Source organism: Bubalus bubalis, chromosome 8 (assembly GCF_019923935.1).
Source record: "Bubalus bubalis isolate 160015118507 breed Murrah chromosome 8, NDDB_SH_1, whole genome shotgun sequence".
NCBI classification, from domain to species: domain Eukaryota; kingdom Metazoa; phylum Chordata; class Mammalia; order Artiodactyla; family Bovidae; genus Bubalus; species Bubalus bubalis.
This window is the reverse complement of record NC_059164.1, coordinates 90,645,445-90,673,209: the sequence shown is the minus strand read 5'-3', so window position 1 is coordinate 90,673,209 and position 27,765 is coordinate 90,645,445. Positions and strand designations below refer to the sequence as shown.

Sequence of the window (27,765 nt, the reverse complement as noted above, 5' to 3'; positions counted from 1 at the left end):
ATTAGACTTTGCCCTGCTTCATTCCGTGTTCCAAGGCCAAATTTGCCTGTTACCCCAGGTGTTTCTTGACTTCCTACTTTTGCATTCCAGTCCCTTATAATGAAAAGGACATCTTTTTTGGGTGTTAGTTCTAAAAGGTCTTGTAGGTCTTCATAGAACTGTTCAACTTCAGCTTCTTCAGTGTAACTGGTTGGGGCATAGACTTGTATTACTGTGATATTGAATGGTTTGCCTTAGAAACAACGATCATTCTGTCAGTTTTGAGATTGCATCCAAGTACTGCATTTTGGACTCTTTTGTTTACCATGATGGCTACTCCTTTTCTTCTAAGGGATTCCTGCCCACAGTAGTAGATATAATGTTCATCTGAGTTAAATTCACCCATTCCAGTCCATTTTAGTTTGCTGATTCCTAGAATGTCGATGTTCACTCTTGCCATCTCCTGTTTGACCACTTCCAGTTTGCCTTGATTCATGGACCTAACATTCCAGGTTCCTATGCAATATTGCTCTTTACAGCATCGGACCTTGCTTCTATCACCAGTCACATCCATGACTGGGTATTGTTTTACTTTGGCTCCATCCTTTCATTCTTTCTGGAGTTATTTCTACACTGATCTCCTGTAGCATATTGGGCACCTACCAACCCAGGGAGTTCCCCTTTCAGTATCCTATCATTTTGCCTTTTCATACTGTTCATGGGGTTCTCAAGGCAAGAATACTGAAGTGGTTTACCACTCCCTTCTCCAGTGGACCACATTCTGTCAGACCTCTCGACCATGACCCGCCTGTCTTGGGTGGCCCCACACGGCATGGGGAAGAGATACCCCATGTCCAGGGTAAGCAAAACCGAAGTAAGATGGTAGGTGTTGTGAGAGGCATCAGAGGGCAGATACACTGAAACCATAATCACAGAAAACTAGTCAGTCTAATCATATGGACCACAGTCTCGTTGGGGCCTGGCTTGGCATAAATTTGACAAATATTTAGTTATTGGAATGGCAATTTTTAATGAAAGGAAAAGCTTATTATAAATGGTTATATTAAAAGAGTCTTTAAGAATAAAATGTACTTTTCTCATAGTTTATCTCTTTAAATTTCTGACTGCACTGCTAATACAGAGATGAGAATATAATTCTATAAACTCATATAGGCCTGTGTCTTTCAGTCAAATCTAACTGGAATATTTGGTTTCATGATTATAAAAGCCCTGACTATGTACTGTTGCATTTTTAAAACTTACATTTATATTATGTGGGAGGGTTATTCTATCTAACAGAATAATGAAAGGACAATTGGAAAATACAATAGAAAACATCAGTTAAGAATGTATTTATTCATTCAAGTTAAAAGTGTTTATTTGTCTATCATTTGTTTATTAGTCTATTGTTGTTCCCCATGAGAACACAGACTTCATGAAGTAGGGATTTGGTCTTGTTCTCTGGTGCCTCCCAATGCTTAGGATAACATTAGGCACCATTAGATCAGATCAGATCAGTCGCTCAGTCGTGTCCGACTCTTTGCGACCCCATGAATTGCAGCACGCCAGACCTCCCTATCCATCACCAACTCCCGGAGTTCACTGAGACTCACGTCCATCGAGTCAGTGATGCCATCCAACCATCTCATCCTCTGTCATCCCCTTCTCCTCTTGCCCCCAATCCCTCCCAGCATCAGAGTCTTTTCCAATGAGTCAACTCTTCACATGAGGTGGCCAAAGTACTGCAGTTTCAGCTTTAGCATCATTCCTTCCTAAGAAATCCCAGGGCTGATCTCCTTTAGAATGGACTTGTTGGATCTCCTTGCAGTCCAAGGGACTCTCAAGAGTCTTCTCCAACACCACAGTTCAAAAGCATCAATTCTTCGGTATTCAGCCTTCTTCACAGTCCAACTCTCACATTCATACCAACTGGATAAGTGAATGAATTGAATCCAGCTTATTTATTATCTACTTTTAATCAGGCACTATTAGATGTTGGGGGCACATTAGTGAAAAAAAAAGAAAAAGAAATGGTTCTTGCCCTCATAGGCAAGTTTGATTAAGAAGATGAATAATTAGGCTACATCCATGCAATGAGATGTGTTATGACTTGGAATGAGAGTATGTACCAGGGAGACCTCATGTTGTATAGGGAGAAGAATGATGTCATTTCAGTTGAGATTAAAACATAAGCAGGATTTAGACAGGACAAAGGTGATCAGTAGGATCATCATTTCAAATAGAGGGAAGCACAAAGGCCAGTAGACTAGAGAGAGGATGACAGTTTGAGGAACTGAAGAAGTTCAGTATGGCTATAGTAGAGGGTGTGTGCTAAGTCACTTCAGTCGTGTCTGACTCTTTGTGACCCCATGGACTGTAGCCTGCCAGGCTTCTCTGTTCATGGGGTTCTCCAGGCAAGAATACTGCAGTGGGTTGCCATGCCCTCCTCCAGGGAATCGTCCCGACCCAGGGATCAAAACCAAGTCTCTTACATCTCCTGCATTGGCAGGCAGGTTCTTTACCACTAGCGCCACCTGGGAAGTGATAGAGGGTAGGATAAAAGAATAGGAAAAAGGACAGGTCAAATAAGATTTTATGTGCTTCATCAGGGAGTTCACATTTGTTTTGAAAGGCAATGAACAGGCACGAAAAGGTTTTAAGCAGATCAGTGACACAATCGGATTTCCATCTTAGAAAGATTGTTCTGGCTTTAGCATAACACTGGCAAGGTGTAACCCTGGAGGAAGGGGACCAGTTGGAAATTACAGTAATTCCTCCAGGGATGACGGTGGCCCAGGTTATGATGACTGTATCTGCACTGGGGTAGTGGGGGCGGTGGAGAGGAGTGGATGGACATGAGATATTTTAAGAGAGAGATTTAGGACTTGGCAATTAATTGAGTATTTAAGGAGTGGAAAATTATGGATGACAAGTTGATCTTGGATTGGGAAATCTGAGTGATTTGAGTCTCAAATTTGGTTGAGAGGATCAAATTTGAATGAATGGTTGGGTAAGAAAGGGAAGGAGAGGATGATGAATTCTGTGTGGAGTATGTTGAATAGAAGGAACCTGTGAGATATTCAGCTACAGATATCTGGGAAGCAGTTTGTTGATTATGTGTGTGAAGTTGAGGAAAGATGTTTGCTGTAAAGAGGAGTTTGGGAGTCACTGGCCAATAAATGAAACTGAGTGAAGTAGATCTAGTCATTATGTTGACAGCAAAATGGAGAGGGCTTGAGTTAGATCTTGAGAGACTCAGCTTTCAGGGAATGTGTTGGAGGAGAGGACCCTCGAATTCTGAATCTCTATTAATTACCCTCAGTATCCATGAGTGGACCCCCTAAGATCAAATTTCTGATCTACAACCCGAGACCTTAATTCCCTCCCTAATGTCTCTGCAACTATAACTGATGACTCCAAGGCTGGGTGCTTGACCCAAGCTGGACCGTCAGAGTCCCTCCAAAGGGTATTTAGAATTGGAGCTGAAGGAGGAATATAATTTTCCCTTGAGAGTGAGTAGGTGGTGAGGCTGTGAGAAGTGAGGCTGGGGAGATTGTCAAGTTCTTCACTGAGAGGAGAAAATTGGTCTGAGATCATGATATTGACAAGTAGCAACCCACTTGCAGTATTCTTGCCTGGAGAATCCCATGAACAGAGGACCCTGGCAGGTTACAGTCCATGGGGTCACAAAGAGTCAGACATGACTGAAATGACTTAGCACACACCCTCTTTGGAACAGAGATGACAAATAGGAAGAGTTCTGAGTGTGATCAGCACCTTAACCATGCCTTTCCTGCAGGTGTGTGAGATAGTTCAAGACTTTTCTAATTAAATTTCTCCATCCTTAGCTAACAACCTAGTGTCCAGACTGACATATGATAATATTACATAGGACAATTAGAAGAGATAATACACACAAAGCATATTGATTGCTATACAGGGAGTACAGCAGGTACTATAACTTATCCAACAGCAATTTCCCTTTCTTCTAGACCAGAACCATGCAATAGAGTGTTCTGAGATAAGGACTGGTTAATTCATTCTTGTGATATGAGATAATTATAAACTCTCTCAATTTTAAAGCCATTTTGCATTGGGTTTTCTCTTATTTGCAGCTGAAAGTATACTATGTATTATCACTAAGTGGGAATGATTTATTTAACATGACATGAACATGCCACATTTTAAGAAGATATGAAAAAATTAAAATTCTAAGATAAATCCCGAGGTTAATATTTGCAGTACAGACAAATTGTTTATATTAAATGGATTCACCAGAGACTTCTTAAATACTGACTTCCCAGTCAGTAAATGTAAAATGTGATTTGATTTATTAAAATTAAAATGATATACAGCTTTTCAGCAATCTTTCACTGAGACATGTTTCTATATAAGTTGCAGAATTATAAAACACAAGTATTAGAGAATGCTCCTTAATTTGTCAAATTAATTCAGCTTTGGGTTCCTTTAAGCAACATGCCCTCTAGTCTACCAAAATGTTATTTTACAGATGGTGGTGGTGTTCTACTTCCCACATAGACAAACAGTAATTTAGCTAAGCATTTTTCTTTGCAGTTTAAGTGAAAACCTGTTCAAAGTGCTTATAAGTTTATCAACTAAATCAAAAGACCTAAGAGGAACTAAATGTTTCCATCTAGTGTGTTTTCTGTGTCTAGTAAAATTCTTAGCCTCATTGATAGACACTCAGACACTGCATCTTAGCTGTGTGATCCTGGGCAAGTAACTTAACCTCTAACAATTCTTGCTAAATATTAATTTTTCCTACCTTTAAATTTTGGTGGTGGAGGTGGTTATGGTATATGTACCTTTCATAAAGGCCATTCAAATGACTCTGGTTCTCTCTTATGTTACTGCAAACGCTCTATGGCTAAAACATTGAGCTTAAATGTAGAACTTGCATTGTTTTTAGAAGTGGTACTTATTTTTTTATGCACCTCTCCACACATCCTAACACTGGGCTGAACTGGGATGTGACTATTTGTTGGGAAAGGAGTTAGTATTCTGACCAATAGGTGATGTCATTTCACCCCCATGTTACTTTCCCTACTGGCCCATGCAGAACCTTCTAGCTGCAGATTTATTTGCTTACATCACTGTGGTCAAATGGTTAGAACTGTAGTTTTGTTTGGGAAAGTGATTAATATCTTTCTTTAAGGACCCTTTTGTTCCTGGTTCCTGAAACACTTCAGAGGGCTTTCCCTGGCCTTCTGTGGGAAATGCAAATATTCTCTATGTCTGTCTCCTACCCAGATCTCTTCCAGAAAGAATGTAGACAATGCCAGCTAAGCTATTTGGTGGGAGCAACATTCTGTTCTTTGCTAAGACAGAGCCGAGATTCCAAATATGCTGATTCAGCAGAACACAGAGATGAAAACCGAAGAAGGGCTCAGGATTCCATCAGAACCTGTGATCCTTTAAATAAGATTCAAATCCCACTAGCCCACAGAGAATCAGAGGATATCAGAGAAGAAAGGAAACTTAGAGGTCATCACTTGCCACATTTTGCTGAGAGTCACCTCTCAGACTGATGTAAAATGAGGACAGGAGTGCACAGCCACATTTCGGTTTTACTGACTCAGTAGAACTGGTGAAGGCTTTATTTGCTGCAAAATGAGGCTTTCTCATTGACTCTCAATAGGCTTATTAGTGGCACACAGAAGGATTTCCACTGATCTTCTCTTTGTCCTCAGTCAGAGTGAAGGCGTAGGTCTGACGAAGGCTAATAGCTGTAAAAGAGAAAAGTACCAGCAGACTAGAGCCTGGAGAATGTGCTGGCTGCCAGCTCTGGGCTCAGCATCCTGAGGAGTGTCATTTGTCTGAGCTACTTTTATGAAACAGAAGGCTTCTTTTGTGTATTTGTACCTGTGAAAGGGACATGGTATAACTCATAAGAGAAGCAGAAAAACAAATAATCCGTATTGATTTTGGATCCCCACCTATACCTCTCTTTTTCAGAAGTCTTTGTTTACATCTCAACACACAGCCGGTATTCTGGGAATTCTGGCTTGATGCATCCCAGAGGCTTTGCCTTAATGCGTCTGAAGTTTTAGTTCAGTGGAACCCAGAAAACTGTTTAGCCTTTTCTCCCCCGCCCCATGACAGAAAATGTCTCTGTTACTGCATGGTGGAATTAGTCTGCATCATCTCTATGGCTGATGCAAAGCCTGACTTCAGCTCACTATGGAACTGCATGAGTCATATCTTCCCTGAGGGCTGCAAGTTTGATTAAACATTTAAACGACCTTTTACGACAGATGATTGTGCAGTTGGGCAAACTGTTTGTTCTTCCAGTTCTTAATAACTTTGGTGTGTGTTTGGAGTAGGTGTAGATGGAGTTGGGAAGAATGTGAACAAGAGACTTGGGTAGTCCTTGGAGTTGAGAGTGGTGATGATGATGATGATTTTGATATAAATAGAGGGTGTGTGTGTGTACTTAGTTGCTCCAGTCATGTCCAACTCTTTGTGACCCTATGGACTGTAGCCCACCAGGCTCCTCTGTCCATGCAATTCTCCAGGCAAGAACACTGGAGTGGATTGCCATGCCCACTTCCAGGGGATCTTCCTGACCCAGGGCTTGAACCCTCATCTCCTGCATTACAGGCAGAGTTTTTACCACTGAGCCACCAGGGAAGCACTAAATAGAGAACCACTGAGCCACCAGAGAAGCAGTAAATACAGAGTAGGATTTGTTGAAAGAAAGGCAAACTCTACACGGTTGCTCAGTGCCAGCCCCCTCCTTTTCCTCTCAAAGTCAGACACCCAAAGCATGTTCTGTCACTGGTGACTTTCTAACCACCCGGGAGTTCCAGCGCTTCTTAAGGACCCCAGCCCTGTGGTCAGGAAACTTTCTGCTGATGGCTCTCTAGAAAGTTTAGAACTATCTCTAATATGGCTAGTATTATTTGAGAATAGATTTACTTCAGGGAACTCTCCAGATACGATATGCATTTGTAAACTACACACGGTCTCTTTGTTCAGTCCATCCTTGTGGAATCTTAAAATTAGCTATAATTTAGCTTTACTTCCTGGGGCTTAGATATCTGTTTCCAGTTGACTTTTTTTCCCCCATCTAACTCTAGTTCTTGAAAATCACTCTCTCCTGGTTTGATTTTCAGGTGCTTTCATGCTCATTTCAGGTTCCACATGAAAAACTTCCTTTTCTGAGACATGCAGATGGACCACGTTTTAGTCCCCCTGGTGCTTATTATCTGGACCCCTTCAATGAGTCCACTTTATTTGGATACATTTCCAGAATATTGTTTCTCTCTCGTTACAAAATGCAGCCTACCCTTCTTTTGGCCCTTATTCTGCTGCTCTAGTACATTCATTCATTGCAACTCAGAATAAGCACTATAGATAAATATCTAAGTTTTAGTTCCACAGTTTGTATGTTTTATTATCTGGGAATCTGGCTGCAGAGAAACTATAGTAACTTATGGGTAGGGGGTATTATTCAGGAAATTATCCATACATATATATTTTGTAAAAATGAAATTTTGACTTGTAATATGAATTAGGTATGACTTTTCTTCAGGAAAAAAATCTGTGTCAGCAACTTTTTATTTATATGGCCATACTATTAATCTGTTGGCATTAATGAATTCATGCAGCCTGCTCAGAAATTAATGAAGACTTTTTATCCTATGAATTTTCTCATTCACTCCTTTAGGCTTGTCTTGTCTTCTTGGCAGCGCTATTGAGATCATAAAAAATGTTATACATTCCACTATTACAGCCTTTGCAAGTTTTTTGTTGATTATTACACATTTAGTATGGATCTCTGGTCAAATTATTTTGAAATTGTAATATAAAAAGCACAGGAATAAAATGAAAATGTGCAGAAGTAGGCATGCTCTTCTCTGAAAAAATTACAATCAAAGTAAAAAGTAAGAGGTATAAAATGTGTCTGGCATTTTGCTGTTCTGTTTCCTTCATTCGTTGGCTTATGTACTTTGCTGGTTGATCTCAAATGTGTTAGTAGATATCACAAAGGTCTGTGCAAGTCTTGGCCATAATATGGGGAAGCTCAGATTTGATTTTGCAGGTTATGTGAGTAAGCAGATGACCCTGTCATCAGTGTCTCTGTATTATAACACCTGCTTTGGCTTCGTGATAGAATACTTGTTTTGGAACAAGCCAATTGAGTAGAGCAGAGCATCTTTGTACTTGCACAGAGTTACCTGGATAACTCTGTGGTTATAAAGAGTAGGATAAAAACTACATCATTATAATCACTCCATGCTATTTATATGAGAGAAATAATACTCTGCCAAGTGCCACAGAGACTAAGAAAATGCAGCTTCCTGCACTTCAGCTGCTTTCATTTCCAACGAGAAAAACAAGTTTGCTTTTGGATTTAGAAAAAAATCTTTATTATGATTACAAGTTGGGTTTCCTTATTTTATTTCAGAAAAGTTACCTTTGGAGATAGAAGGTAGCTAGATGTGTTCCCTTGCCCCACTCCTACTCCTGAAGATTTAAAACTATTCTTGAATTACTATCTGAGCCACCAGGGAAGCCCATTCTTGAGTTAGTAAATGTATTCAAAATTAAAAATTAGATCAGGTTTGTTATATGAAGTCATCTAAACTCAATTTCTCTATTAAAGCTATTTTAAGTTTATTTTCTGTTTTGTATGCTTAAGCATCCCATCATTTCTTACTATAGAAAACAATTTCCCTGCTGGTGTGAAAAACCTGGGCTCTTTTTCCAGCCTTTTATCATAGACCTTCAAGTAATGAGTAAGACCATTATGGCTAGGGTACTCTGCTGACTATTCTAAGGGTACAGAGGGTGTGGACTAGTCTTGGGTTGACTTTGTAAGCCTTTCAATGTTGAACCTCTACTTTTGGAAGTTAGAACTTAGTTTGTGTTTGAATGTGTATGTCTCAGCTCTAGAAAGTTTGAGTTTATTCAGTTTTGCCCTTGAATTTTTTACTGAGGCTCTTAAAGTGCATTCATGTCACCATAGGAATACAGAAGAGGAGAGGGCAGTGGGTTCTTCTGGGTCCCTGAAGAGTCAGCTATGGTGCTGCAAGCATCCTTCATAGATAATGACCAAGATTGAACTGCTCTGGCTTGAAGGTGTTGGATGATGGGGGTTTGTGCCAGAGTGTTGCTCTATCTCTTCTGACATGTTGAGCTCATTTTCAGCAAGGCCAGTTGAAAACCAGTGTCAGCTTTGGATGGAAAGGTTTATAGTCTGTGGCTCCCCAAAGGATTGGATTTTAGGGTGTCCAGAAGGACATCTCTTCTTGCAAATACTTTCCTCACCTGGTTGCTGATGAATGAGACTCCAGGAATAGGATAAAAAGCCTCCTACTAGCCTTATCTCTCTGTCTAGAGTGGGTCTCCTTGCTACACACCCATAGAACACTATACTCACTTTTACGTAATCACTCACTTGTACATTTATGCGTGAAATTGTTTGATTGATGTTGTTGTGCTGTGCTTAGTTGCTCTATCATGTCCAACTCTTTGTGATCCCATGGACTGTAGCCCTCCAGGCTCCTCTGTCCATGGGGATTCTCCAGGCAAGAATACTGGAGTGGGTTACCATGCCCTCCCTCTTCCAGGGTTGACTGATGTTGATCCCCCATTAAATTGTAAGCTCCATGAGCTTACAGGGTGTATCTCCATTGCTCACCTTTGTGTCCACTCTGTATGCCATTTAGAAGGCACTGGATGAGCATTTGTTGAATGAATAATGACCTAAAAATACTTCTCTGGCAGGTGAGGTATTCATTAAGTTTATACTACAATGAAAGACATTTCTCCCCAGTAGGGCATGATCTCCATTTTCCCTGTGTCATTTCTAGTTGCTAAACTGACTTTCTGGTTAAGAGATGGGCCTGTAACCCACTATGCATAAGCTCGTCATCAAAGAATGTGCTCCATTTTCTTCTTCTAAAGTCATAGGATAAGAATGAAAAAGAAGAAAGAAAGAGAGAGAGAGAAAAGTGAAAAGCTTATTAAGCTACTGATATACAGTTACTTGGGCTTCCCAGATGGTTCTGTGGTGAAGAATCCACCTGCCAGTGTAGCAGACATGGGAGATACAGGTTTGATCCCTGGGTAGGGAAAAACCCTTGGAGGAGGAAATGGCAACCCACTCCAGTATCATTGCCTGGAAAATTTCATGGACAGAGGAACCTGGAGGGTTACACTCCTTGGGGGCAGAGAGTTGACACGACTGAATAGACTGAGCAGCCGTACAGTTGTTGGTGTAGAAAGTGTTTGTGTTGTTGCATTTTGTTTAGTGAAACTCCTATGTAGATATTTCTACTTTAGATGAAGTTTTATGCACTCAGTCTGGCTACTCAATTTTTTCTTTGATTTTCTTTATTTTATTGACTGCTGAATGGCATTCAGTTTTGGGTGATGGAAAATGTTTTCCATGTCTCCATCTTTTATGGGAATCTTTCTAAATGGCTAAGTCATTTTGAATACAGGTTTTTGGTGTGTTTTGTTTTTAATTTATAGCACCAGCAAATGGTTTCTATTATATTGTTAATTTGTGCTCATTGATGATTTTTAAATTCTAGGGAGCTAAAAGGAAATATCACAGCTCATTTCATTACTATGTAGCATCTTATGACAGGTATTTGGATACTGATTTTCATCCTTAATTTTTTCTTGCTAAGCTATCTGTATTATCTCTAGTCTGACTTTTATTTTTTTCATTGGATTTTTATGTTTTTTGCATTTGTTGTTTTTATTTTTAAAAAACATGCTTGAAAAATTTGTGTCATTTTCCAGCATTCTATTGATTATCTATAAGCCAAAATTTTTGATACATATCTAAAAAATGGGTATGGAATATATCAACAGTATAACTTGAGATATGAGCTATTCTTGGTGAAAGGATTTATTTCTTCTCTGTGACTTGGATTCTTCAACTTGGCATGATTTTGGCTGAGTCCTTTTTTTAAATCTGATTTTAAAGTTTTTGAATACACATTTGGCTGCTTCAGACTCACCTGAAATGCAGTTTCACTGAAATATGAGTCCACAATTCATAAAATAATATTTTTATCTTTCTTGATACATAATAGAACAGCTTTTTTATAGAGTTGGAAGAAATATTAGCAATTATTTATCCTGTATTATTTTTTACAGACTAGGAAACTGGAATCAATTGGAATAAATAACTTGTCTAAAGGCCAAAGAAAGGAACCAGGCCAGAAACCCCGTATATCTCTTTATAATGAATTGTTGTTAAATGTGATCTCCTAGTCTGAGCAATTTACAGACACCATTCTATTTGTCTTTTTAGCATCAAAATAAAAGAAGGCCCACTTTGTTTTACTTTCTTCTTCTACCCATTGCATAGTTGAAGTGAGGCTCAATATTCTGTTGTAAATTCCAAATCAGTCAAGCCTAAGAAGATGAAGGGTACTTTGATTCATCTGTCTAACACAAACACCTAAATTAGCTGTGTAAATTATTTGTCTGTGAAGCTTCTTGAGTTTCTTGTGGTGTTTTGGACTGCAGCCAATCAGAAGTGACCCTTGAGTTCTGATTCTATCTGGTCAGTCTCTCCTTGACCAAGGAGAATATTTGGGCATGAACAGTAGCTTTTGTTGTCCTGAGAATGACTCCCACTAGGAATAGCTACCTGAGGCTAGCCTTCAATTCTATTTTGATCTAATTATATTATAGACATAGACTTTGGTGTTCTCTTTGACCTCTGGAGACTGTGCCTGGGCATAGGGACATTACAAATACTACTGAGGTGTGAGTAATGAAGATACCATTTTGTATACTTAGGAATAGATACCTTTTCTCTGTGGGATGCCTGAGTAGCAAATTTTTATGGTCCCAAATGTAACCACAACATTCAAATGTCAGGAGAGTCTACTATTACAGAAATTCCCTTGAAACAATTGATCTCAGGAGGACCAAACTGTGCCCAGTGCAGACACTTGATCTTCTAAGAATAAAGCCTTTTTCTTTCTTTCTCTCTTTCTTTCTATCTATCCATCCATCCATCTATCCACCCATCCATCCATCCATCCATTTCTTTTTACTCTCAAAGCAAAGATCAGGGTAGAATCTCATTCCTTTCCAGTGAATTTTTATAAATTCTCCTCTCAGCTTTTGAGTTCCTTTTTCCAGTTGAGTCACATTGTGTGCAGATTTTTATTGGCTATTACTTAGCATTCTTGCTTCTTATTATTTAAAATATCAAAAAGGAACATTTGCAATGAGAGGAAACCAAAAAGGAACAGAATACCCTCTTTCTAGCATCTTCAGTGCTACAGAAATGACAACTAGAGTACTTTTTTCACATTTTAGCTTGCCTTTTTTTTTTTAATCCAAGAGGTTGAATTAAAGATTTAAAGCAAAATAAGCAAAAAACAGAGCTCTAAATTTCAAAGTCAGTCCAACGACATAACGCATTAAAAATGTCATATATAAAGCTAGATGCAAACTGACAGGGAGGAAAAAAAAATGTTTGTGTATTGAAAGCCCCAAACCAAAAGCAAAATTAAAATTTGTGCTGACCCTTCTCCCTTGAGGCTGCAGATGTCACTGCTGTCCAGGGCACCGTCTGTTACTTAGTGGAAGGAAGAGAAATGGCATCCAAGTCACTAGAGTAAGATGAAATCGTCCTCTTGCCAAGTCCTGAAGATGTCCTGTCATAGCCTATAAGGCAAGGAAAGTGGGATCGAGGTGAGCTACAAAGAGGATCACTAACACCCAGGGATTCCTGTCTTTGATGGCTCATTCTTTTCTTTTCTTTTTTTTTTTAAGATTATTTTTTTGATGTGGACCATTTTTGAAGTCTTTATTGAACTTGTTACAATATTGCTTTTATGTTTTGGCTGTTAGACTGTGAAGCATGTGGGATCTTCGCTCCCCAGCCAGGGATTGAACCCACACCCTCTGCATTGGAAGGCAAAGTCTTAACCACTGGACTAACAAGGAAGTCCCCTCATTCTTTTGTTATAAGACATTTTAGAAGAGTCAGTTTATCACAAGACTTATTATTATAAGGCTGTCTATACTTAGTCGTTCAGTTGTGTATGATTCTTTGTGGCTTCAGGCACTGTAACCCACCAGGCTCCTCTGTCCATGGACTTCTCCAGGTAAGAATACTGGAGTGGGTTGCCATGCCCTTCTCCAGGAGATCATCCAAACCCAGGGATCAAACCCGGGTTTCCTGCATTGCAGGCAGATTCTTTACCATCTGAGCCACCAGGGAAGCCCATTATTAGATTTAAAATTTATTTAGTATATAAAAATATCTTTTAAAATTTATTTTATTATGTATACATTTATTTTATGACTAATTTTCATTATCAGTAATAGTAGTTACTATTTATTTAGAGCTTATTGTGTATATATTTTATAGATGTTTTTCATTTAATAATTCAGAATAATTCTATAAACTGAGTATTATTGTCATATAACTCAGTCGGTAAAGAATCTGCTGCAGTGCAGGAGACCCAGGTTTGATCCCTGGGTCAGGAAGATCCCATGGAGAAGGAAATGGCAACCCACTCCAGTATTCTTGCCTGGAAAATCCCATGGACAGAGAAGCCTGGTGGGCTACAGTCTATGCGGTTGCAAGAGTCAGATATGACTTAGCTAATAAACCACCAAAGGTAATAAAGCTGAGCCTCTAAGTAGAGCTGCTCCAAGTGACACATAGCTGTGATTTCAGGAAGGCCTGTAGCTGTTTCCTCACTGCAGATATGAGTGATCACAGAAACTGCCACCCCACAGGAGGCTACACCTGAGCTGGGGGCTGGGCAAGCTGTTCTCCGCTTGTCCCACCCCCATCCATTCACCAGGGCTGTGTCCTTCCTGCATCCTGGGAAGCTGGCCTTTCCAGATTCCATACAGATTGCAAGTCCAGGTTTCTCTTTCCTGCTGTTTTCATCTTGGGCTTGGCCAATGGGAAACCTTTAGCAAGACACTGAGAGGAGAAAGATATTTCTTCTCTACGTCCTGTTTGTTCCTGTGGGCTGGCTGTGGTGGCATCCTTTCAGGCTGTCACTCCCTCCAGGCTGCCCTCTTCCATGCCTCCACCTTTAACTGGGCTTCTGTGGAAATGCTGCTCCTTTTCTTGTCTCTCTGTTTCTACTGGTAGTACTGTCTTCTCACTGTTGCTGGTCTCATCATTCATTCCCTCGCCATCTTGTTTGTTCCTTAACTCTGTCTGCATGTTGGTAAATAGCTCCTTCGTTAAAATCTCTTCAGTTGAACCACCTGGGATAAATTCTGTTTCCTTTTGGGACCCTGACTGATAATGGAGACTGATAGCACACCCATATGAAAATAGGTCATAGATAATTTGCAAAGCAATTTCAAAAACTCTAAATTAGGATCACTAGCGTGTACAAAAGCACAGATAAGAAAATGAGTATTTCATACAGGGCATGGCAGGTTTCTTTCTTTTTGTTTCTTTTTAAACTAATGTAGAATCAGCATTCAGGGAGATATGAAAGACTAGGATGCTGAGAGGGTTGAAGACTTTAAGAGTCTGTTATATACCAGGCTTTGGAGAACTGTGATAGGTTTTGAGCTAGTGATAAAAGCTGTCTTTGGGGAAATTTTTTCTAGTAGCCATTTATAGGAAGAGTGGATGTGGGAAGAAAGGTTGAGATCAGGGAGAAGAATTACAATGTTTTTAAATAAGCCTGTGTGGTAAAGTGATGGGAGACAGGTTTGCATAGTGGCTGCAGGAATGGATTAAAAAAACGTGGAATGAAACATATCAGAAGAAACATCACTACTGTGAGACTGCCTGCTTGCCTGTATAAGGCATTTGCTTTAAATTGGCATAAGCTCTTCACACAGGGAGGCCCCGTATGCCTGAATGTAACATTAGATCAAACTGTAAAAGTTAAATTTGGAATTAAGGTAATATTTATTTGTAGTGAACATCATTCCTGTGTGTATCTATCTCTTGCACTTTATGTGAAAGCACTTAAAAGGTCCTAAGAGGCTAAGAGGCTTTTTAATCTATTTATTTAACAATATTTCAGATTTTTAATTTTTTGTTCCCAAATGATCAGACTCCTCAACTTGAAATCCAAGGGCATTACAGACTCTAGGCAAATTGCTTGTATATTAAGACTATTGAAGTTGGAAAGAGTAATCCTATAAAAGCCCCATTATTGTTGAAAAATTTTCCTGATTGTGTATTCTTGAATGTTTATTTGAAAATATTCTCCTTTGGTGGGGCGGTAAATGAGCTGATGTACATTGAGCTCTATATACCCATTTGTTTTTTTATTCACCTAGCAAACATTTTGTGACTAGGTATCAGGCACATAGATGTTTTACCCAAGAAGTCTTTCATTTAATATTCAACCATTCAATCACTTGGTCATTCATAGTGAAAGGTCATAAGGTTAGGAATGAGGCAGGCCTGGGTTTGAAACTGACTTTGCCACTTTCTGGCAGGGTTGTCTTGGGAAAATTATTTTTTAGACTCCTTTTCAGATGAGATAAAATAATTTTTGCAAAGAATTTTCATATCACTGAGAAAAGGTACTCAGAGTAGGTGGGTTTAATCCTCCTCTATCTCACCTGCAACTAACCTTGTATAATCTCAAAAACACAGAAGTTTGAAAGATAGATATGAAAAAAATGGGAGTACAATGCTCTTAAGTGTAACTTCAGATACAAGACAAAATACAGAACTGTTTAAGTATATGAAAAAAATTAATAAATAAGAAAATACAGCATAGCTTTTCTTCTGTTATTTAACTGGTATAAAATTAATTCCTCGAATCTCACATTTTGTTAACAAATATGACTATGTATGTTGTGATATATTGCTTTGCCTTGAGAAGGAAAAAAATAATTATAGCCATAAAACATTTAAGAAAATTCTAGAAGAAAAGAGTACTAGAATTAATTTTTTTTTAACACTTCCCAAATGCATTCTAAGTGGCTTTCCTAGAGGAAAGAGAGAGAGAAAAAAATGCAGATATAATTACAGATAAGACCCATGCATGTTAGTGGACTTAAAAATAATCATGCATATTTATAGCTAAATTGCTAATTACCGTTCCCAGAATTTTGTTTAATATAAGCAAGTTATTTTAATGGGGTTAGGGCAAAAACAATATGATGATAATCTAAATTTGTGGCTGTTTAACCAGCACTGACAAAACTGCCTCTCCCCCTCCCACAGACATCAACAATTAAGCCTCATTATTTTTTAAAGAATAAAAAGGGCAAATAGAAAACAGTATATTGAGATATAACACTTTGAGTCTTTGTTGATCGTTGTTGAGTTTCCCTTGGAGGGTTTGAAAGAAAGGCTGATGGAACTTTCAGGCCAAAGTCATGGGTCAGAAGTCCTATCCTTGTCACTAAAAAGAAGTGTGAACTTCAGGAGACCTCTGAACTTGCTCAGCCTCTGTGAAATGGCGATAATATGTCCTATGAGCTGCCTCAGAGCTGTTGGGAAATCATATGGAAATAACTAATGGTTGTCAACAAGTTTTTGAACTGCAAATTACCTTATACATATAAGGCATCACTCACTATAACTTACTCACCCATGGAGCTATGTCTAGTGTCATGAGGCATGTGGAGAGTACACTAATATGAAATGAGGTGGAGGAAACAGTCTGTCCCTGGAATTAAGAGTACGCACTCTGGGGGGACTTTGCTGGTGGTCCAGTGACTAAGATGCCACTGTCCCAATGCAGGGGACCCAGGTTTGATCCCTAGCCAGGGAACTAGATCCCATATGCTGCAACTAAGAGTTTGTATCCTGCAACTAAGACCAGGTGCAGCCAAATAAATAAATAAATAAATGCTTTTTTTTTTTTTTTTTTAAGGTATGGGTTTTGAAGTTAGACCAATCCAGGGTGACTCAAGGTTCACCACTTCATGAGCCCAGCAATCACCTTTTGTCTTGAGATCTTCATTTAACAATCACTTCATCATCTTAAATCCTGGTTTCTCTAATGTTAATACGGTAAAACACCACACATTTCACCGTGGAGTTATAAGGATCTGAGAAACTTAGCACATTGAAAGCACTCAATGAGTTGGCAAATATCTGCTTTCCAGATACTTTAATCTCTGAGCAGGAAGAGCAGACATTCACACCAATAATGACAGAACAGAGGGTAACAGTGGTACAAAAGAACTGTGTTGCAGTAGAGCTGCAACACTTCCAGTTAGAGTGAACAGGAAAGATTTGAGGAGATTTAAGTATTTAGAGAGTCCCTTGGACTGCAAGGAGATCCAACCAATCCATTCTAAAGGAGATCAGCCCTGGGTGTTCTTTGGAAGGAATGATGCTAAAGCTGAAACTCCAGTACTTTGGCCACCTCATGCAAAGAGTTGACTCATTGGAAAAGACTGATGCTGGGAGGGATTGGGGGCAGGAGGAGAAGGGGATGACAGAGGATGAGATGGCTGGATGGCATCACCAACTCGATGGACATGAGTTTGATTTAACTCCAGGAGTTGGTGATGGACAGGGAGGCCTGGCGTGCTGCGATTCATGGGGTCGCAAAGAGTCGGACACGACTGAGCAACTGAACTGAACTGAACTGAACTGAAGTATTTAGAATGAATCTGTTTCAATAGCAAGATGTAGGGTTGGTGAAGAAAATTCCAGACATGAGGACTGAGGTTTAGAGGTGAGACAATCAAGTAATCCAGCTGTCTAGATTGAAACTGCCCAATGGAAACTTCTGCAATGGTGTAATTCGATCCTTGGTTTGGGACAATCCACTGGAGGAGGGCATGACAACCCACTCCAGTATTCTTGCCTGGAGAGCACCATGGACAGAGGAGCCTGGCAGGCTACAGTGCATAGTATCACAAAGAGTAGGACACAACTGAAGCGACTTAGCACACACACACGCAATAGAACTTAACTGCTAGACCAGCATGTTTAGATCCCCAAATGGAAGCAAGCATATTTTGAAAATGGAGAAGCAAAAGAATTAATTAGCAAAGAAGATGCAAAAGCAAGAGAGAGAGAAAGAAATTGGAAAACCAGGAAGCCAGTGAGGAATGGGTGTTAAAGAAAGTCTTGCTCTGCACTGTTAGTTCAGAGGCTAAGAGGTACCCAGAAGTTTGTTGGTTTTTAGCAATTCAGAGATTATTAGTGATTTTAGACTGAAAAGTTTCCATTGAGTTGTGGAGGTGAAAAGATGACTGTTAAGGAGTGACATATGTTGAGTAGGTGGCAGTGTGGAGCACAGACTTCTTTTCAACTAGTTTGTGTTCCTAGAGTTAAAGAATAATACATTACAGACTAAGTCCCAGCAAGTATTGTATAATCGTGAAGTAAGTGGTCTTGCAGGCAAACCAGGTAGTTTCAATGCTCGGTGTGAAATTACAGTGGTTTTGATAAAATTTTGAAGCAATTCTACAAATAACTACTCTGAGTCATGACATTTTTAGGCCACATGGAAAACACTAGCTGAAAGAATACAATGTTGAAATCACAACCTGGTCCCTCGTGGAGGTTATAGTCTGAGCTAAGGCTAGATTACCCTCATGACCTTATCTTAAAATTTTATTTATTTTTTGGCCACGACATGCGTGCCTGTGGGATCTTAGTTTCCCGACCAGGGATTGAACCCACATCCCCTGTGGTGGGAGCATGGAGTCTTAACTACTGGACCACCAGAGAAGTCTCCCTCATACCCTTATTTTCATATGATTAAAAAAAAACCTTTTTTTCTTTTGACTTGCACAGCACAGGTAGGTACCAGGTAAAGGGGAAGGGGGAAGAATCCCATGGATACCTCAAAGAAAGGAGCCTGAAGACAGACATACTTTGTACAGACATAGGTTTACTTACCTCTCAAGATTAAATGACTATAGTAATTCTCCCCCTTCCTCATTCGCCCTTCTGGAAATCACTTGGAATGCCTGACCCACATGTATAATATTTTGTCCTAATTCAAACTGGCTAATATGAATTTCCAAGGGGTTAGTTTAGGGACCTGCACTATTTTGAGGTGGTGTTGGATGGGGGAATGGCACTTTTTAATTAGCATCTGAGTGATTCTTAAGATCATTTAGGGAAATTTTAATTTATTTCATTTATTCACCTTTTCAACAAACATCAGTTGAGCATCTGCCATGTTCTAGCCACTCAGCTACATACTGGGTTAGAAACATAAATAGGATGTGTAAGTATCCCCCACTTTCCTGAAGTTTGCTTTATGACACTTTGTTTTTACAAATGACTACATTAGTACCTCTTTTTGCTGAGAGGATTTTCAGTTTTATGTAAAAAGGTGAAAATGAAAATCGTGTTCAGTGTTCATTTTGTAGTAGCCTTGTGGAAGCCGGGTGTAGCCCAGCACGGACAGTGGCACCGCTGAGTTCCTGCCTTTCGCTCAGCATCTCAGCATCAAGCCATCACTGCTTTGAATTGTGTCAGTGAGCATCTGCACTTATTAATCTTGATTTTTTTTTTTAGATTTTGAAAATTTTTTGTTTTTTATTATTTTTTAATTGAAGTATAATTGGTCTACAATATTGTAGACTGATTTCTGCCATACATCAACATGAATCAGTCATAGGCATACATATGTTCCCTTCTTCTTGAACCTCCCTCCCACTTCCCACCCCATCCCACCCCTCTAAGTAGTCACAGAGCACCAGGTTTGAGCTCCCTGCATCACACAGCAAATTCCCACTGGCTATCTGTTTTACATATAGCAATGTATATGTTTCAATGTTACTCTTTCAATTTGTCCCTCCCTCTCCTTCCCCTACCATGTCGAGAATTCTGTCCTCTATATCTGTGTGTCCATTGCTGCTTTGCAAATAGGTTTATCAGTACTGTCTTTCTTGATTCCATGTATATGCGTCAATATATGATATTTTTTTTCTCTTCCTTAGTTCACACTGCATAATAGGCTGTAGGTTCATCCACCTCATTAGAACTGACTCAAATGTGTTTTAAAAAATCTATTCTTCTGTCAATGGACATCTAGGTTGTTTCCATGTCCTTTGTTGTTCAGTTGTTAAGCTGTGTCCAACTGTTTGTGACCCCATGAGTTGCAACACACCAGGCTTCCGGTCCTTCACTATCTCCTTGAGTGTGCTCAAATTCATGTCCATTGAGTCAGTGATGGCATCCAGCTATCTCATCCTCTGTCACCTCCTTCTCCTCTTGCTTCAGTCTTTCCAGCATCAGGGTCTTTTCCAATGAGTCAGTTCTTTGTATCAGGTGACCAAAGTACTGGAGCTTCAGCTTCAGCATCAGTCCTTCCCATGAATATTCAGGGTTGATTTCCTCTAGTATCGACTGATTTGATCTCCTTGCTGTCCAAGGGACTCTCAAGAGTCTTCTCCAGTACCACAGTTTGAAAGCATCAGTTCTTTAGTGCTCAGCCTTCTTTATGGTCCAACTCTCACATCCATACATTCTAGCTATTGTAAATAGTACTTCAGTGAACATCGGGGTACATATGTCTTTTTCAATTATGGTTTCTTCAGGGTATATGCCCAGTAGTGGGATTGTTGGATCATATAATAGTTTTGCATGCATACATGCTAAGTCACTTCAGTCATGTCCAACTCTTTGCAATCCTATGGAATGTAGCCCACCAGGCTCCTCAGTCCATGGGATTCTCCAGGCAAGAATACTGGAGTGGGTTGCCATGCCCTCCTCCAGGGGATCTTCCCAACCCAGGGGTTGAATCCAGATCTCCTACATCTCTTGCGTTGTCAGGCAGGTTCTTTACCAATAGTGCCACTGTGGTAGTTGTATTCCTTTTTTTTAAGGAATCTCCATATAATTCTCCATAGTGTCTATATCAATTTACATTCCCACCAACAGTGCAAGAGTGTTCCCTTTTCTCCACACCTTCTCCAGTATGTCTTGTTTGTAGATTTTGACAATGGCCATTCTGTCCACTGTGAGGTGATATCTCATTTGTAGTTTTGATTTATATTTCTCTATAATGAGTGATATAGACCATATTTTTATGTGCTTATTAGCCATCTGTATGTATTCTTTGGAGAAATATCTGTTTATGTCTTCTGCCTACGTTTTAACTGGGTTGTTTGTTTTTCTGATATTGAACTGTATGAGTTGCTAGTATATTTTGGAGATTAATTCTTTGTCAGTTGATTCATTTGTTATTATTTTCTCCCATTCTGAGAGTTGTCTTTTCACCTTATTTATAGTTTCCTTTGCTTTGAACAAGCTTTTAAGTTTAATTAGGTCCCACTTGTTCACTTTTGTTTTTATTTCCATTTTTCTAAGAGGTGAGTCACAGAGGATCTTGCTGTGATTTATGTCAAGGAATGTGCTGTCTATTTTATCCTCTAGGAGCTTTATAGTTTCTGGCCTTAAATTTAAGTCTTAATCCATTTTGAGTTTACTTTTGTGTGTGGTGTTAGGAGGTGTTCTAGTTTCATTTTTTAAAAATATAGTTGTCTAGTTTTCCCAGAACCACTTCCTGAAGAGGCTGTCTTTTCTCCATTGTATATTCTTACCTCCTTTGTCAAAGATAAGGTGCCCCTCAGTGTGTGGGTTTATCTCTGGGCTTTCTATCTTGTTCCATTCATCTATACTTTTGTTTTTGCGCCAGCATACTGTCTTGATGACTGTTGCTTTGTAGTATAGTCTGAAGTTAGGAAGGTTGATTCTGCCAGCTCCGTTTTTCTTTCTCAAGGTTGCTTTGACTATTTGGGGTCTTTTGTGTTTCCATGCAAACTGTGAATATTTTTGCTCCAGTTCTATGAAAAATACCATTGGTAGTTTGATAGGGATTGCACTGAATCTGTAGATTGATTTCAGTAGTATAGTCATTTTTACAATATTGATTCTTCCAATCCAAGAACATGATATATCTCACCATCTGTTTGTGTCATCTTTGATTTCTTTCATCAGTGCCTTATAGACTTCTCGTTCTTGATTGATGATTTTGTGCATCTGTTAGCAAGATGTATCCTAAGGTCGTTGCTTCTTCCCTTTATGCCATTTCAACTTACGAAGGGTTCATTGGAACTCTACTTTCAGATAGTGAGGGAAACCTGTAGTTTTGGCCTCAGGAAATTGTTTTGATTGGGGAGATAGTAAATGCTATTGGGGAATAAATGGTTTGGTAGATGTTCAAAGGGAGGATAGAGGAAGGCCATCTTAGCCAGGGGAAGGTCATGGAAAGACTTACTTAGGGGAAGATAAATCTTGAATAGTGTGTCAAAGGAAATATTATCCAAGTCATGGGAAGAGAAGCATTCTGTTCAGGCAATGTCACATAAAAGGAAGGGAGAAAGAATATGTTGAGTCCATGAACAGCACTGAATTTAACGTGACTGGAAAATAGGCCTCCCATGAGAGGGTGGCTGGTATGGCTAGAAAAAAAAAATGCATTGGGCAGAGCACAAAGAGGAGTTTTCAGTTAATCTCAATGTGATGAGAAGTCATTAAAGGATAATATGGGGTTGATAAGATTGGAGATAAGGAGATCCATTAAAAGTTTAATAATTCAGGTGAGAGGTGATGGTGTCTGACCTAAGGCAATATCCATAAAGGAAAAATGGAAAGTACATTTTTGATAAATCATTGGTGATTTATTATGCATGATGCAACCAGATGATAGTTTACTTGATTCTTTTATTAAGATTGTCTTATTGAGATGAATTGGATTGCCGAACAATTGAGAGTAAATGGCCCACATGGTGCATTCTGACCATGATAAAGAACATATAATTGCATGTTTGTGACTATATTCACTGTCTAACTTGGACTTTTGATGGACCATGTTTCCAAAATTATCCCATTGGCTCAGGACTATACCATCCCTAAGGAAGGTATAGAGGTTTTTACGGTTGCCTCTGTGAGTATCTCAAACTCTTTGACTTCATGTAGGTGAGAAAGTACACATTATTTACTACCTATTTAAATTCTTTCTGGTATTCTGGCCCTTTATTAATTTGTCTTATTTGCTTTTCCTTCTATGATTACCAGGGGAGCCCACTTACAACTGTAATAATATTTTTAAAAAAAATTTGTAATTCTATTTTAAAATTTATATCTCTTCTTGATGCATTCCAAGTTTAAATTGCTATAAAGAATATGCAGTTTTCCAAAATAAAGCTATTTAAATATAAATGAACTAAATAAATAATTTTTGAGATTTTTTTGACACCCATTAAAATAATATATATTGAGTTGTCATGAAACTAAGCTTGAAAGGTGCTGATTTATAGTGATAATATCTGTAATGACTCAGGAAAAGAGGCACTGGGCATCTTAATAAACAGTTTAATAGAATTTAAATAGATATGCCCAATTACTGACAAAACACAAAGCATAATAAAATACTTGGCTACCTTACCATTTGCAGACACATTTTACAAGTTGGAACAGTTTGAGGATTCATAGAATTTATGTAAAATGTGTGGTAGTTAACATATTTTAATACATTGGTTCTATTCTGGAATGCCTTTTAACATGAAATGTTTAATGATTATGGTCAAATGTATGTCAATGTCCATGCTATTTTCATTCACATGAGGGAAGTAGGTAACTCAGAAGAAGCACTAATCTAGAGAAACTGACTACAACCAAGGCATTTGGAGTGAAATAGACAACGTTTGGGTTTCTGGTTCTTCCAGGGTGTGAACCTGCATGAACAAGCTCACCTCTGAGAGCTTATCTTCCCTCATTTGTAATGTGGAGTAATAGTACTTACCTTCCAGGGTTGTTTTGAGGCTTAAATGAAATAATGCGAGTAAAACACTCAGTAGTGTGGCTGACTCATAGTATGTCTATGTCGAAAGAAAGATTAGTAGTTTATCTAAGAAAGAAATGGAAAATTTTATTTAAGCAAATCTGGAGGATTATACTCTAGGAGATGCCCATTAGAGGTCAAAGCATAGTAATATAAGTTTTTGAGACTAAGGGTTAGATATCAAGTGGCATATTATTAACAGTTGATACAATTCAGATCTACACATACAAAGCAAGGAGGTCATGGGTCATGGAACCCCTTGCACCTTAAGGAAGAAGGTTATCTTCTAAAGAGTTGTGAAACTTTATGGGATTAAGATTGTTATCTCCTAAGGATGTCTGATTAATGCATATGTACAACACACACTCAAAGGAAGAGAGGAGGCCCAAATGCAAAGAAAAACTTTATGTTTAAATTTTTCTTTTCTTTTTTTAGGTGTCATTTATTTATTTATTTTTATTTTACAATATTGTATTGGTTTTGCCATACATCAACATGAATCTGCCACGGGTGTACACATGTTCCCAATCCTGAACCCCCCTCCCACCTCCCTCCCTGTACCATCCCTCTGGGTCATCCCAGTGCACCAGCCCCAAGCTTCCTGTATCCTGCATCGAACCTGGACTGGCGATTCATTTCTTATATGATATTATACATGTTTTAATGCCATTCTCCCAAATCATCCCCCCACTCCCTCTCCCACAGAGTCCAAAAGACTGTTCTATACATCTGTGTTTCTTTTGCTGTCTCGCATACAAGGTTGTCATTACCATCTTTCTAAATTCCATATATATGCGTTAGTATACTGTATAAGTGTTTTTCTTTCTGGCTTACTTCACTCTGTATAATAGGCTCCAGTTTCATCCACCTCTCATCTTGCCATAAAATATGAATTTTATTTCATCATTCAGTATAAAAATAATAGCAATTACCAAAAAAATAGGAGTTCAGATTCTAGCTGCAGCTTATCTACAAATTCATAATTATCTTGGAAAAGTCATGTTTTTTCTCCAAGTCTGAGCCTCCTTATCGGTAAAACGAGCAGGTGGGTTGGATGAGTTCTAAATTTGGTGATCAGTGGTAGGATTCGATGACTAATGTGAGTCATATCTGAATTTTTGTCATCAGAAAATATATCATTTTAAAAGTCTTATTTTACCCTGAGTCATGCTCCCCTGCATGAGAATTGCAAATATATCTGATCTAAGCAGATTTGGAAACTTCAGGAATGATGACATGTTAATTTTTAAAGCGTGCTAGATATCCAGGTGAAGAATTCCATGAGTTAGAGTTAAAACTCAAGGAAGGAGACAAGAGCTTCAAAGAAATGGAATTTCACAATGTAAATGATACTGAAGGAATGAAAGTGATTGATAATTCCTTAGACACACAAAAAAGAAAAATATGCAGGCAAATTTCACATATATATTTATTCATTTATTTTCTAATATTCGTAATGAGGGTAACTCATTAATAAATCAATGCTCACCTGAGACAATTTATTATTATTTGCAAAAATTTTATAAAATATGAACTTAGAAGGAATATAAAAATTTGAAAACAATTTGAATTTCCATGTATTTTTGTTATGATAATTAGAAAATGTGTGACATATTTCAAATACCTGGAGCCAATTGTATTTTGAGAATGTTGTTGAATTTTGCATGTCCTGGTCAGAGAGGCTGGACATAAATAAATGGACAGAATACTGCTCATGACAGAGATGACTTCGGAAAAAGTTGAGATCAGGAACAGAAAGATTCATATTTTTGGTTTATTTACCCTCAGTTACATCTAGTTAATTTGAATTAGTGCATTTATTTGCTTATACTCTTATCTATGTCCAGTTAGGGAGGGTGACTATGGAGTATAGCAGTTGGGAATTTAATTCTTGAACTAGACTCCCTAGATTCAGATTCTAGCTCTGTATCATAGGAAAGTTATTTGACTATCTCAGTGTTAGTTTCCCCAGATGGGTAATGGAGATAATAATAGTACTGTCCTTGTAAGGATTTGTGAGAGTTAGATTAAATAATATTAATATGTACAAAGCACTTCAACTAATACATAATATACAGTTTATAACCATTAGTTGGTTTTCCCTTCTCAGTGATTAAAGTAAGTTTTGGCTTTACTAAGCCCCAAAGTTAAAAGTTCTGTATCTTAAAAAACTTCTATGTTCAGAAGACTGGCTCATGTACAGAATAAGAAAATGCAATGAGTATGGTTGTTTTCTAATCGACTCGTCAGTTTCATCAAAAAGCCAAATTGAGTGCACTATACAGACACAATTTAGGTTAAAAACTTCTTCTCAGTGAAAGTTATAAAAGGTGAATCATTATGATACATGTCAGAAAGGAAAACCACACTATATATTAATAGTTACATATGTGTGCATGTATTTTAAACTGTAATAGAAAGCATAAATCTCTAGCATAATACTAGATGCTTGGTAACTATTTGGTAGATTCTTTTTATTAATATAAAATGAATTTCAAGTTTTTTATAATCTGAGTGCTTGATAACCGTGTTTAAAGAAATAAGAAATTTCACAAAAGTTATCTTAGTTTTCTTCCTCTGAAAACTCTGACATAGGCCTGATAGATATTGATTTTCATTTTAAAAATTAAAAAGGGGCTCAAATGAGTTTAGTTATTTTCTTCGATGATGAAATGCTCCCCAGAGGTGGACCAAGAAGAGTAATAAATCTTTGATGCACCTGTGTAATATATGCAGTACACTGCTGAGAATATCTGGTTTTGAGGTTTCAGTGGCAGAAAACCAACTGCAGGGAATCTGGATATTCTAGTACAGCTCTGACCTTAAATGTTTTATCCACTCAAAAGAATAATGCACAGTTTCAAAAAAGTTAGCATAGTCCCGAAAGAAGGTGAGGATTTTTTTTCCCCTTTCCGTACAACTTTAGTTACAGTATACTAACCAGGTTAAGGCACTAGTATCACCTAATTTTATTTTATTTATTTATTTATCTGTCCTGGGGCTTAGTTTTGACATGTAGGATCTTCATCCCAGTGTGTGGCATGTGGGGCATGTGGGATCTAGTTCCCTGAAAAGGGGTGGAAGCTGGGCCTCTTGCACTGGGAGTGCAGAGTCTTAGCCACTTCACCACCAGGGAATTCCCTAATATCACCTAAGTTTAAAACAGAGGACTCTTTAGTTCAAGTACTGCTACTTGAGATGATCTAAGCAGAATCTTAGCAGTCAAAAGAATTAATTTTCAAAATGTTCGTTTTGGAGCTGGGAAGCAACCTCCACGGAGGACAACCAGGTCTAGACAGAAGAAGCTATGGGATGGGAATGTCTTTCTTCCTCCAGGATCCTAATCATGTGATTTCCTGCTTCCCAAACTTTGCTGGCATTTCAGAATGAAGAGGAAAAAAGGGGAAAATAACCAGGAAATTAAGAGAAAAATTAAAAAAGAAAAAAGAAAAGAAATAGGGCAGAACAACCTTTAGAAGAGTTTGCTCATCTTCAGAACCAAAGACAGGGAGTTGAAGTTCCCCAACAACAGCAGAGGTGCTTTCCTTCCCTCCATCTTATGCAAACCGAAGACCAGGAGCAGAAGGAGGTTTTCATGCCAAACGTCCAGGTCATTTAACGATATAGAGGGGTTTACTTTCTGAGTGTCATTTGTTGTGGACTGACAATGCTGGCAAATACTTTATGCACAGGATAAAGTATGAAGGATAATTTTGATCCATGAACATAACACATCTTATGAATCATATGTATTAGGAATATTTTAGTTTATTACTGTTATCAAACCAAAGTTGGGTCTACTCATGCAGCAAAACCAAGTTGCCAACACTGGGTTGTGGTAAAGGAAAATACAAAGTTTATTGGAGGGGCAAGCAGGCAGAATAGGCATCTCATGCTCAAAAGACCTGAACTCCCTGATGGCTTTCAGGGTAGGGTTTTTAAAGACAGTGTGAGAAGAGAGGGTCACAGGATATCAGCTCATGCACTTCTCTAGCTGGTGATGAGGTAATGGGAATGTTTTGGGAATCTCAGTCATCAACCTTCTGGTTTCAACTACTCTGGGGTCTAC

General features: G+C 38.5%; 1 protein-coding gene across 5 annotated transcripts in view; it reads left to right on the top strand.

Moving 5' to 3' along the window:
* Nucleotides 1-27,765, top strand: part of GRM8 (glutamate metabotropic receptor 8) — an 865,522-nt gene that overhangs the window by 381,845 nt on the left and 455,912 nt on the right. The gene's annotated exons all lie outside the window — the stretch shown is intronic.